Consider the following 14480-nt stretch of genomic DNA (forward strand, 5'->3'; position numbering starts at 1 on the left):
GCTTAATGGGCATTGGGTTTCCTTTTGGGGAAATGAAAATGTTTTGGAACTAGATAATGGTGACAGTTGCAAAACATTGTGAAGGTACTAAATGTCACTGATAGTAAATTTTATATTATATGTATTTTAATTACACTCTAACCGCCCCCAATAAAATAAGAGACAGCTTCAGGATCTAAGCCTAGGCAAAGAGTTCTTAGACCTGACACCAATAGCTTAATTTATAAAGGGAAAAAGTAATAAATTGGACTTCATCCCAATGTAAAACACTTGCCCTGTGAAAGACCCTTTTAAGAGGTGAAAAGACATGCAAACCATATACCTGTCAAAGGACTAGTATCTAGAATATATAAAGAACTCTTAAAACTCAAATTGTTTTTAAAAATCCAATTAGAAAATCAGACATCTCCTAGAGAGACTGTACAGATGGCAAATCAGCACATGAAAAATGTTCACCACCACTAGCCACTAAGGAAATGCGAATTAAAACCATGATGAGATAACACTTACCCACCTATTATTAAAGTGTCTAAATTCAAAAACAGTGACAATACCAAAAGCTGATGAGGATGTGGAGAAACTGGGTCACTCACACATTGCTGATGGGAATGTAAAATGGTGCAGCTGTTCTGGGAGCCCGTTTGGCAGTTTCTTAAAAAAACTGAACAGGCAACAACCATTTGATCCAGCTATCAATTGCGCTCTCCTAGACAATTATCCCAGAGAAATGAAAACTTATGTTCATACAAAAATGTTTGCATGAATGTTTAGAGCAGTTTTATTCAAAATAGCCCCAAACTGGAAACATTCCAGATATCTTTCAATGGGTAAACAGTTAAAGAAACAAAACTATTGATACATGCAACAACCTTTATGAATCTACATAGGATGATGCTGAGTTAAAAAAAAAAAAAAAAAAGCCAATCCTGAAAGGTGACTTACTATATGACTCCATGAAATGCAAAATAAAAGAAATAGAGAACAGATTAGAGATTACCACAGGTTAAGGAAGGAGAATGGAAGGAGGTGGGTGTGGCTACCTAAAGAGGGATCCTTCAATGGTGGAAATGTTCTTGACTATATCAACGTCAATTTCCTGGTTTTAATATTGTACTAGAATTTTACAAGGTGTTATCCTTGGTGAAAACTGGGTAAATTGTACACAGAATCTCTCTGTATTCTTACAATTGCATATGAATCCACAATTGCTTGGGAAAGAAGTTTAATTAAAAAAAAAAAAATTCCTTCAGTAGCCTGGGCCATTGAATTCTGATCTCCTCAGCTGCTTTCTAGCTTTCTCCACCTGATTCCTCTTGCACCACTTCTCACACCCATGAAAACAGCAAGATTATTAAAAGGCACCTAATTCAGAAGTTTTTCAAACTTTGCACAGGTAAGTCCTAAGGATTTTCAAAGATGCTTGAGGTTCAGGCAGCACAGGGGGCTGGGAAAGAAGGTGCAGTTATATCCTGTTAATACAGAGCAAGTCCACTATTGTCTGTGATAAATACTGGGATTCCACTCCCTTAAAGTCAGGCTTTACTGCACTATAACCTTTGAAAGTTGCTCATTCCATAAAATTTGATATTTATTTTGACTTTAGAACATCTTTGACACGTTGCTATCCCTGATTTTCCTGACCCCAACCAAGAAATTGTGAAAGCTAAATTCAAATCCTGTTAGCTTGGGCAAGTCACATCAGCTTGCTAAGACCCATTTCCTAATGTCTAAAAAGAACATCAGAATCATCTGTTCACAATACAGCTGCTCTGAGCTTTAAATGAGATAAGGCATTTAAAGCATTTCACACAGTGCCTCCCACAAAGTAGGACTCATCGTGTACTAGCTAATTTCAGAAATACTACCTCTCAGCAACACTTTATCCTACACAACTCTAACAGAAATTTCTTTCTTTACATAGGGCCAAAAATCTATTACCTGACAATACTGAGGAGTCCAGCCTTCCCTAATTTCATTCGTCCCCTTTCGTATGACCCAGTTTTAAGTGCTGCTCTCGCATCACTCAGTGTTCTCTGGTTTCCAGGTTTCTCACAAATCATGATGCCCAAGCCTGAGCACAGTGGTCCCAATGTTACCATGCCCGTCTTCGGGATGCCAGTTCCCTCTCCTTCTGCATCCCGCATGCTCTACCGCACTCGTGCAATTCCCATGGCCTGTCGATGACCGCCATGCGCCACTGCTGATCCACGGCAGGGATGCTCTTCTTGAAAGTCCCTGAGCCGGTTTCCCACGTCTCACTGTCAAGACACATCAGCCCAGGCCAGGCGCGGTGGCCCACACCTGTAATCCCAGCACTTTGGGAGGCTGATGGAGGGCCGATCACCTGAGGTCAGGAGCTCAAGACTAGCCTGGCCCAGATGGTGAAACCCCATCTCTACTAAAAATACAAAAAAATTAGCCAGGCATGGTGGCAGGTACCTGTAATCTCAGCTACTCGGGAGGCTGAGGCAGGAGAATTGCTTGAACCCAGGAGGCGGAGATTGCAAGTGAGCCGAGATCCTGCAATTGCACTCCAGTCTGGGCAACAAGAGCGAAACTTTGTCTCAAAAAAAAAAAAAAAAAAAAAAAGACACATCAGCCCAGTTACTTAAGTTGCTGGGAATTCTTGGACTATGAGTCTCAGGTGAGAGCCACAGTTGAAGGTAGAAAACAAAGCCCACTCCACACACGTAACCTCTCCAGCTTCATCTTACATGTCCCCCAGTCCACCTCACTTCTTAGGAAGCTTGTATTATTTGTTCCTCACACAAATAGGGCTGTTTCTTGACCCCAGGCCCTTACACCATAATGCTCTCTCAGGCAATAAGAGTCCTCACACCCTCTCTGCTCTCCTTTTGGCTGGTGAAGCTCTGCTCATGCGTTAAGGTTCAGGTCTGGGATCACGCTTTAAAAAGCCTTCCCTGAGCCCCAGGCTAGGTTAGGGCTTCCATTTCTGTTCTCTCATTGTAGGTATTCTTACTGTAGGTATCTTTGAGGGTCCTGATAAATGACATTCCTTTCCCTAACAGATACTGAACCCATTGAAAATAAGGCCAAAAATCATCTTTATTACTAATGTAACTGTTGTTGGCTTTAAGCAAGAAGCTTCACAATTCCAAACTCCAGACCTTGGTGGGCTCATCTCCAGTCATGGCTGTGATAAGCCAACTCCTCCCAACACGGTCAACTTCCCTACAAGCAGCTTCCTCCAGTGAACTGGAAAAGAAGAACCTGAGATCCACATGCCAAGTTTCTCCTCCCAAATTCACTGTTAGCTAAATCACTCCCTCTCTCCTGGGTGAAGTGAGTGAAGGGCTCAGGAGAGGCCAGGTGAGTTATCACTTGGAAAAAGTGCCTTGCTTGGTTTTCCTCTTAGCAAAACTAGTGTACATTTTCATCCACAGCTGACTCTTCTCAATGGACTGTAAGCTACTGAAAGACAGAGTGCCCATTGTCTATGCAGGCCACATAGAGGGAAGTTGCCCAGTAAGGGTTTACTGAGCTAAACAGGGCTGGATTCCCTCCCATTGAGATTTGTCTCCATACCCTCTGCTCACTGATACTGATCAGGGATCCTCCAGGTGAGCCTACCCCATCCTTAAGGAGAAAAGGCTTGCCACCTAGGAGATCTCTTAGAAGGACTTGTGTCCACTTTGAAAAGGACAGCAAAGTCAATAGACATTTATATGTGATGGTAACAGTTAAATTATCTGGAGATAAATAATGTGAATCATCATTGCAGGGCAGGCAAATAACGTCGAGGTAAAATTCTACATGCATGACAGTTCCAATGGTCATTGAGATCCTACTTGCTTAATCCAGTTTGTCGAAAAATAAAGCCACATTGAAATGCAACCTCTGTGCATGTGATTTTTGTGTTCCAGATCAATGGTAAAAATGAGATTGCCTTGGTCGGGCGTGGTCACTTAACGTCTGTAATCCCAGCACCTTCTAAGTCTCCAGAGGGAAAGTTAGGAGCTGCTGTGGTTTGAATATATGTGTTTCCTACAAAATTTATGTGTTAGAATCTAAACTCTAATGTAATAGTATTAAGAGGTGTTAGTATCAAGAGGTGGTGACTTCAGGAAGTGATTAAGTCATGAGGGTAGAACCCTCACAAATGAGATTGGCACCCTTATGAAAAGGCTGAACTAACGAGGCCCCTTTTGCCCTTCCATCTCTGCTGCTGTGCGAGGGCACAGCATTCCAGCAACAAGGCTCCATCCTGGAAGCGAGACCAAGCCCTCACCAGACTCCAATGCCGGTGCCCGATCTTGGACTTCAAGCCTCCGGAGCTGTGAGAAATCAATCTCTCTTCTCCACAAATGACTCCATCTCTGGTATTCTGTAATAGCAGCACTAATTGACTAAGACAGGAACCAGTGTAGGAACATAAGCTCTGGGCCCAGCCTTTGAGGCGCTAAGAGGGAGCAAGGCATGCAAAGAAGGGGTCGTGGTGCCTGTGGTCAGAGGAAAATAAGTAGACTTTAAATACTCAGAAATGGGATGGTTTCAGGTTTCACATTCAGGTCAATAATTTAGTTTGAGTTTTTAAAAAGATGAATATCCAATTGCTCCAGGAATATTTGTTAAAAAGATTGTCACGTCTCCACTGAATTGCCTTTGCACTTTGACACATCAATTGCCATGTCTGTGTGGGTCTGTTTCTGGACTCTTCCTAAGAATAGAGATTTTTAAATTGCGTTGATTTCTACACTTATTCTTATGCCAATACCACCCTGATCAACTGCTGTATCTTTAAAATAAGTCCTTACATCAGACACTGTAAGTCTCCAACTTTGTTCTTCCTTCCCAAAATTGTTTTGACTGTTCTAGGTCCCTTGCATTTCCTTATAAATTTTAGCATCGGGTAGTCATGAGTTCACTCTAACTTTTTCCTAACTCAATATATTTTGTTTCCCAAACCCTGCCTTTTTATATAGTATGTATGTCATTGATTGCTAAGACTTTAATATGAGTTTCACTGATAGCTAAGACTTTGACATGAGTAATATCAAGGAACTTTTGAGTCCATGGTACTATGCAAAAGGCTGTGTAAGTACCATATTAATCTTTTTGATAATGTGTATTCAAAATCCAACTCACCTAGCATTTATTATCTCTTCCATGCCAGGTATTTTGCATGTATGATCTCCTTCAACCCTCAGAACAGTCATAAGCAGCTATCATGGTGGCACTGCTTATCAAAGGTAATGCCACAAACCCAGTGACAGTAAGTCTGTGTCTTGCAAAGCTGGCCCGAACAACTCAGGCTAGGGGATTCCCAAGGTGGAAATGAACCTTTACAGAGCCAGTAGATGGCTTTCAACCATCCTCCCCCTGCTCTTCTGCCTGTCCTCTGGCTGTTGCAGACGGGTTGGCCTTCGTCAGGATGGTGCCCATGGCCCTGGCCACACAGACAGCATATCTCACCTGTGTCCCCAAACCTCTCATAATCATAATCATCTAGGAAGCTTCTGGCAAAATAAAATTTAAAAAGAAACGGATTCCTGGGCCTCAGACCAAATCTATTAAGTGTGAATTTCTGAGGATGGAATACCCAATCCTAACCTAACTCCGGTACTGAAGGGGGAAATATTGCTATAAGGGATATTAAGTCAAACTAAAAAACTTAAAATAGGGACAGTAAATCAGATAAAAGTAAATACACACTTATTTAGTTGGTCATTGTACTGTGGTTATATAAGAGGATAGTCCTATTCTTAGGAAATACACATTGTAATATTAAGATCACCATTAAATGGTTTAGGAAAAGAAGGTATTTGTGTGGAGGGAAGGAAAGAGAGAAGAGAGAGAATGTGCAAATAATAATTTAGCAAATGGAGTAAAATATTTTTAAAAGACGAACCTATGTATAAAGGTTCTTTGTACTATTTTTGTTTTAGCAAACTTGAAATTATTTCCAAACAATTTTAAAAATTAATTTCATGTTAATTTTTAACACCCCTTTTCATCAGTCAAGCTCTTCACTCTGAATAAACTCAGAATCCCTAGGAAATTGTTCTCCATCCTAAAGGAATTAAACGGAACCACAAGTTCCTGTGCAATACACTTGTATAAATAGAACAGTGTGAGGTTACTAAGCAACTCAAGGCACCTTGCACTCACTCTATTTAAAGGCTAAGTCAGGTTTTCCTTTTTAAAACCTATTTAAATAGAAACCCAACTGTTTTATGCGCTTTGATTCTTTTTTCTTATTTTCAAATCCTCCAGAATTCTTCCCGAGGGCTGATTTGCAGATGCACATCTCATAAAAACCACCAATATTTACTAAGCGACTACTCTGTGTAGGAGATCGTGCAAGGCGCTGGGAATACGAGGCCTCTTAACAGTCCGGCGTGCACACTCTATGAGGAGACCTGCTCGGAGGGCCTGCTCACCCACCTGGACAGTCAGGCCTGGAGGACAGGGACAGGCGTGCAGACACACACACACACACACCATCGGAGAGTAAACTTGTGCAGAGCTCAGAGGACCAGCACGCTCCTTTATTTTTTTTTTTATTTTTATTTTTTATTTTTTTTTGAGACGGAGTCTCGCTCTGTCGCCCAGACTGGAGTACGGAGTACAGTGGCCAGATCCTTTATTTACTAGAAAATCCTGGAACGGCCTTGGCAGCTCAGGAAGGAGGAGCCCGGCCTAGAGTACAACAGGTGGGAACCGGGAGCGGACAAAGACCAGCGCTCCCTGCGCATGCGCCAGGCTCTGAGCTAATTCCTCCCGCCTGATGGTCACCAGCCCTGTCTCATTGGAACACGTTTTGGGGACCAGGTCTCAAAGCTGATGGGTGGGTGGGGGAGCTGGAATTTCAGCTTTTCTCTATCTGATCTCGACAGTCATGGCTTGGTTTTCTCTTATTTTTATTTTAAGAATTATCCTAAATATGTCACCATGAATATTTAACATAAAACTTAAAAGTTAAGCAGCATCAATTTCCTCCTTCCAAACAAAGCGAGGACCTTAGAACACAAAGTCAGAACACAAATCTCGAAAATCGGTCTATTGTTGTCTGATTTTTTTTTTTTTTTTTTTTTTTTGTTTTGGACAGAACCTCGCTTCCTTGCCAAAACTGGAGTGCAGTGGCGCAATCTCGGCTCACTGCAACCTCTGCCTCCCACGTTCAAGAGACTTTCGTGTCTCAGCCTCCCGAGTAGCTGGGATTACAGATGCGCACCACCATGCCCAGCTAATCTTTGTATTTTCAGTAGAAATGGGGTTTCACCATGTTAGCCAGGCTGGTCTCGAACTCCTGGCCTCAAGTGATCCTCCTGCCTTGGCCTCGCAAAGTGCTGGGGTTACAGGTGTGAGCCACCACACCTGGCCTCCATATAAATTTTAAAATCAGCTTGTCAGTTTCAAAAAAACTGAATGCATTTCTATTGAGATTGTATTGAATCTATGGATCAATTGGGGAGAATCGACACCTTAAACGTACTGCATCTTCCAATTCATGATCATGATATAATATCTCTCTTCATTTATTTCATCTTAATTTGTCTCAGCAATGTTTTATGGTTTTCAATGTAAAGGTTTTGCATCTATTTTGTTAAATTTTGTTGAGCATTTCATATTTTTACACTCTTACATTTCAATTTCTAATTTGTGAAAATAAGTGCATTTGATTGTTATATATTGACCTTATATCTCATGTATAAGTTCTAGGAATTTTTATACATTACTTCAAATTTAAACTTTTTTTTGCTTTCCAACCTACATGCTTTCTTTTTTCTTGTCACCTTGTGCAGGCTTGGACTCACATTATGATGTTGAATAAAACAGCCATCACTGACTTATTCCTAATCTTAGGGGAAAAGCATTGTCTTTCACCATTTAGTATAATGTCAGCTGTAGGTTTCCAGCATGTGTCTTTACTAAGTTGAGGAAGTTTCCTTTTATCCTTAGTTTGCTGGAAGTATTATCCTTTTTATAGATGGTTGAATTCAGTTGCTAAAATTTTGTTAAGACTTTTATATCCACATACATGAAGGATATTAGCCTGTAGTTTTCTTTTCTTGTAATTTTGTTTTCTGGCTGTATGTCATGGTAATTTGGGGCTCTGAAAAATGCACTGGGAACTGTTCCCTCTTCTTTCTTTGCCTGGAGAAATTTATACAAAATTGGCATTGATTTTTTTTCTTAAATTATGGTACATAATTTAATTATTTCTTCATATTTTTACTGTCCCCTCTCCTCCTCATACTTTATGACACATATGTAGACCACTTGATATTATCCCACAACTCACTGAAACTTATTTTTTTAGTCTTTTTTCTCTCTGTGCCTCGTTTTAGATACTTTCTTGTGCTATGTTTTCAGGATTATTATTCTTTTCTTCTGCAGTGTTTAAACTGCTGTTAAGCCAATCAAGTGCGTATTCATTTCTGATTATATTTCTTTATCTCTAGATATTCATTTTGAGTCTTTCTGAATATCATTTATTTCTCTTTTCATTATATTCATGTTTTCCTCTACTTTCTTGAGCATTTGGAGCACATTCTAGTAGTCGTTTTAACCTCCTTGTCTGTTAATACTCTCTTTTTGTCATTTCTGGGTTTGTTTTCCTTGAATGATTTTTCTCACAATTGCGGGTCATTTTTTTTGTTTTGCTTCTTTTCATGCTGTATGATTTTTAATTGGATGCTAGACATTGCGCGTTTTATATTTCATTGTATTCCTTTAGAGGAAGTTGGCACACAGGTTACTTAGGAACAGCAATCCTTTTGATCCCTATTTTTAAGCTTTGTTAAGGCAGGCCCAGGGCAAGCCTTTAGTCCTAATTTAGCCCCACAACTGAGTGTCATTTTCAAAAACTCCATCTGATTGTCCATGTATTATGAGGTCTCTCTGTCCTACTGGTGGGAACACAGACTCTTCTCAGCCCTGTGTGAGCTCTGGGGATTGAGTGTTCAGCCTGCTGCTCTTCAGCTTCACGGAGGTTCACTCCATGTGTCCACAAACCAGTATTCACCAAAGATTGCAAGGGATGCTTCTTTAGATTTTACGAGTTAGTTCCATAAAGGTCCTAAAATTCTAGCTGCTTTGGTCTTTACACATGCTAATATATTTTTCCTCAACTAAGCAGAATCACTAGTGTCTGCACTGTGACCTGGACCCTGCCTCCAGGTAGTCAGCCAGGACACTGCCTGGCTGTGCAAGTAGAGTGCTTGCCACTTCCCGCACTGCCAGTTGTCCAATGTCTGGAAGAGCTGTTTTACAGGTTTTGTCCAATTTTCTAGTTGTTTACAGTAGGGAACTATGACAGACAGACTCTAGAGTGGCCCCAGGACCATCATATCCTGTTGTCCCCCTATAGCATGTATTATCTCCCCCTTGAGTATGGACAGGCCCTGGGACTTTTTTCTAACTAATAGAATTTGGCAAAGGCAGTGGGTTGTATGTGATTATGTCACATAAGATTGTAATCCTCATCTTGGGTGGAGTCACTCTTCTTTGATGGTTTTGAAGAAGCAAGTGGCCTTGGTGTGAGCTGCCAGTTGGAGAGAACCACATGCCGAGGAGCTGAGCATGGCCTCTGGCCACAGCCAGCAAGGAAAGGAAGCACTCAAACCAGCACCCTGCAAGAAACCGGACTCTTCCAATAACATGTGAGTTTGGAACTGGATCCCTCTCCAAACTTCAGATGAGCCCACTGCCCTGGCCAATATCTTGACTGCAGCTTTGTGAAACCCTAAAGCAGTAAAACCAGCTGAGGTGTGCCCAGACCTGACCCATGGGAACTGTGATGTAATAAATGTGTGTTGTTTAACTTGCTCAGTGTGCAGTGCTATTGTTAATGCAGCAAGAGAGAACTAATACAGAAGGCAGTTCCCATAACAGTTAATACTTCAGGGGCAGAAGCAGAAATCCTGCTCTACGAGTCCATAAACATATTGCTTTCTATAGAAGAGATCATGAGCGTCATTAAAATAAGAAAAACAAATGTAAGAGAATGAGTGATGGCTGCTCCAGACATCAAGATCCTTTACAAGGTGGGGATTAAGAACATCCTGACTTGAGTTTAAATGCTGGCCTTGCCCCTGGGAACTTGCTACTCCTTACCTCTCTTGGTTGTTGCTTCTTCATCTGTACAGTGAGACTAACACCTGAATCACAGCATTCCTGCAGGATGATGAGCCAGTGCAAGTAGAGTGCTTGCCACAGTGCCAAGCACAGAAGAGTTCAAGACATTTTAGGTGCTATATTTGTTATTTCAGTGAAGTGAGCAAGATTAAATAACACTTTCATAACCTCTAGTGACCAATAGCAGGGCCAATGGCGTGATGTCTCACGACTGTAATTCCAGCACTTTGGGAGTCTGAGGCAGGCAAAATGCTTGAGCCCAGGAGTTTGAGACCAGCCTGGGCAGCATAAGGAGACTCCATCTCTGAAAAAAAAAAAAAAAAAAAGAAGGGTCAGGACAGATCCTGAAGAACATTCTAAAACAGCCATGCAGCAAATATTTACCAAACTCTACTTTGTACAGGACTTCAACAAATACTCTGGTGAATAAATTAGACGTGGTCTCCAATCCCATGATGCTTACAATCTTGTGTGGAGAACATTAGGTAGGTAGATACATAGATAAGAATGTGATTGGTTCGGTTGAGGAATCCTACTGAAATACATCTATTAATTAATACTATTTTTCCAGAAACTATTCTTATATTAATTTGCTTCATCAAATTCCTCCTTTCTGTGAAGTGAGTGCCCTTAATGACCTTTCAGTCTGATTCCATGTTTTTCGGTCACTTTTAATTATTAAAACAACCTGGTCAACATGTCGATCTCCTACTCAATTAAAGTTACTCTTTCAGTACAAGTTTCAGTTAGACAGGAGAAATCAGATTTAGTGATCTACTGCACAGCATCATGACCACAGTTAATAATAATGTGTTGTATATTTCAAAATTGCTAAAGGAGTAGATCTTAAATGTTCTCAAAACAAAAGAAATAAGCAGGGCAGGTGATGAATATGTTAATTTGTTTGATTTAATCTCTCTACAATTTGTAACCATATCAAAACATCACTGTGTGCCCCATAAATATATAGTTATCATTTATCAATTAAAAATAATAAACAAGGCCAGATGCGGTGGCTCACGCCTGTAATCCCAGCACTTTGGGAGGCCAAGGCGGGTGGATCACCTGAGGCCAGGAGTTCGAGACTAGCCTGGCGAACATGATGTCTGTCTCTACTAAAAGTACAAAAATTGGCCAGGTGTGGTGGTGGGTACCTGTAATCCCAGCTACTTAGGAGGCTGAGGCAGGAGAATCACTCGAACCCGGGAGGTGAAGATTGAAGTGAGCTGAGATTACCCCATTGCACTCCAGCCTGGGGGATAAAGGGAGACTCCATCTAAAAAAATTAAAAATAATAATAATAAATAAGTAAATACATGTTTAAAAATGACTTTCTCTTCTCCACAGCATTCACTCCTGTTGCATGGGGAGCTGCTGTCGCCAGGAGCAGAGAGGCTCTGCTTTGCTTCTCACACACCTCCGCTTGCCCCTTTGCCGTTGGAAAAAGGATGAAGAAGAAGATGCTATTTCCCTGCACTATTCTGTACCTGCTGAGTTTACCAAGTTGGCTGTAACTGCTAATCCAATGTATAAGCAAGAACATGGTGAGAATGAGGCTGCTGCTGTGTTATTATTGATTATGATTGTCTAAAATTAGTTCCTTGTGTGTAGAATTGATGAGGATGGGGCCTCCACCAGACCCACTGACAGCTGCATCCCAAGCCGCCCTCTGATGTCTGAGAGGTAACTTGCAAGAGCTGGTGTGTCTTTCAGCTGGCCCCACCTGGTGGCGTCATGCAAAAATTCTCAAATGCGTCTCCTTACTTTTCCCACGCTGAGATGCTCTCCAGTAAACCTACAGCCTCCAGTCTCACCCGCTCCCCAGCCGAGTCCCTCTCGCTAAGGGAAATCTGGCTCGTCCTACGCTGTGTGACAGCGGCCTGTCACTCCATCTCTCACCATGCACTTTCCCCAGGTCCAGCTGCCAAAGGGCAGATCAGCCAGCACCGCAGCTCAGGGAACATCCAAATAGGAACATCCAAATGGATCGCCACTATCCCCTGCTTCCAGCACCCACACATTTTGGAGCCTCATCTAACTCGGCTTTAGGGAGGGGAGCTGGTTGAGGGAGCCCTTCATCTGTCCTATGGGCCTGCCTCTTTTCATAAATACTGCAGTCTCCCTCAAGGTCCCTTGTCTCCTGCGACCTCTCACAGCCCCCGTTTTCGTCTCTTAATAGTAAAGAGTGAAGCATGTACCCTTCCTGATTGCCAAGGTAGAGGAAGAGATGCTAGAGCTGCTCTGTCATGGGCTTTGCACAGCCTCAGCCTGGAAGTGACATCCGTCACTGCCCCTCAGCCTACTTTGTGTGCCCTCTTCAACCTGGGAGGGCTGGCAGGGGCAGCCTTCAAGGGCCCAGAGGGGAGAGCAGTGCCCACCTCGCAAAGGACAGGAAGGTGCTTGCTCCATGGTAATGGCCCTGAACCTTTCCAATTTAGGTGGCATTTAATGGTATCCTTAAACTCAAATCACGATTTCCAGCATTCTAGAGTAGTTCTATACCTCTTACTGGGATGCCAGAGATGTGTGTCAACATAGTTGCAATCTTTTTCAGAAATGCAGATTGCCTATTTTCCTTTGCTTTGGTTGTAGGTGATTCCCCTTAATATGAGGGTTCTCAGTGTCCTGCCAGGTAAGGTTCATCCCATCCTCTGTTGATGAAAATGCCCAGACGTGCACCAGGGGTTGGGAGCAAGCACAGGAGGCAGACCCCAGAAAGCATAGAAAAAGGCAAGGACTTGAGATCCAGAGAAATGGACAGAACAAGGAAAGCATGGATGGTGGAGCACCCTTTCCACATCCACGGCCAGTGAAGCACCTCCTCCCATAGCTGCCGGCCGACATGGGGCTTCATGCCCCTAAAGGGCCCATCAGCCCGTCAGAGAATGAACCAGCCATAAAAAGATCCTGGTCAACAATCTTTTATTTTCCTTAGTTCATGGCTTTTCCACACCATCAATTTTCCTAGGGAACCATGGCCTGGGGAGCGTGCAAGTGGGCATTGCTTCTGAAGCAGCTGATCACTTCTAGTGGGAGGTAGGTAGGAGCTCTTGGGCAGTGCCTTGGACCTTTGGAACATGGGTTTTTTGGTAACAGATGCTACTAGTGTTATGATCCTTGGCCTGGTGTGGACCAAACCCAGACCCTTAAATAATGGAATTCCCAAGGAATTGTTTTCCCACTTTTACCTTTAGTAAAAATATTAAAGCTGTTATTGTCTGAGAGGTTAGGTGACGTGGAGGTTTACTAGGACAAAAATAAGACAGAGAGAGCAAGAGGGGCAAGGACTTCAAACTGAATTGATGTTGAGACTTCTGAGCTGACGGGAACACTGACATCTCCTTACTATTAGCAAGGGTATGCAGAGCGGGGCCCTGGTAGAGCTTCCTGCAAGGATTTATGAGTCACCCTGACTCCCATTCAGCGGCCCCACAGCTCTGTGTGATTATACGTAGCATAGCCTCAGCGGTAACCTCTTGATAAACTTGAAATATGTGTTGAAACCTGATTTTTAAAAATTGACGTGTAATTGTACATATTTATGGGGTACGTACATAGCAAGTTTCAATGCATATGCAGGTAAAGTGATCAAATCAGGGTTATTAGCATATCCAGCACCTCAAACATTTGTCATTTGTTTGTGTTGGGAACATTCAAAATCCTCTCCTCTTGCTCTTTCAAAATACATAATAAATTATTGTTAACTATAGTCACCCTACAGTACTATAGAATACTAGAATATATTTCTCCTATCTAGCTGTAATTTTGCATCCTTTAACTAATCCCTTCCTATCCACCATCTACCCTCCCCTTCCCAGCCTCTGGTAACCACTATTCTACTCTCTAGCTCGATGAACTCAACTTTTGAAGCTTCTGCATATGAGTAAGAACGTGTGGTATGCATCTGTGCCTGGCTCATTTCACTTAACATAGTGTCCTCCAGGCTCATCCCTGTTGCTGAGAATCACAGGATTTTATTTTTATGGCTGATTAATATTCCATTGTATACATATATACCTGTTTTAGTTTACTTTTCATTTTAAATTGTTTTACTTTTAATTTTTATGGGTACATAGTAGGTGTATATATTTATGGAGTACATGAGATATTTCAATACAGGCATACAATGCCTAATAATTACATCAAGGTTAATGAGGTATTTATCATCTCAAGCATTTATCATTTCTTTGTGTTACAAACATTTCAATTGTATTCTTTTAGTTACTATTTAAAGTATAATAAATTATTGTTGTCTGTAGTCACCCTGCTGTGCTATCAAATACTAGACCTTATTCATTCTACGTATAACTTTATGCCCATTAACCATCCCACTTTTCCCCCAACACCTCTCACAACTACCCTTCCCAGCCTCTATCTAT

The sequence above is a fragment of the Piliocolobus tephrosceles genome, chromosome 7, assembly GCF_002776525.5.
Source record: "Piliocolobus tephrosceles isolate RC106 chromosome 7, ASM277652v3, whole genome shotgun sequence".
Lineage (NCBI taxonomy): Eukaryota > Metazoa > Chordata > Mammalia > Primates > Cercopithecidae > Piliocolobus > Piliocolobus tephrosceles.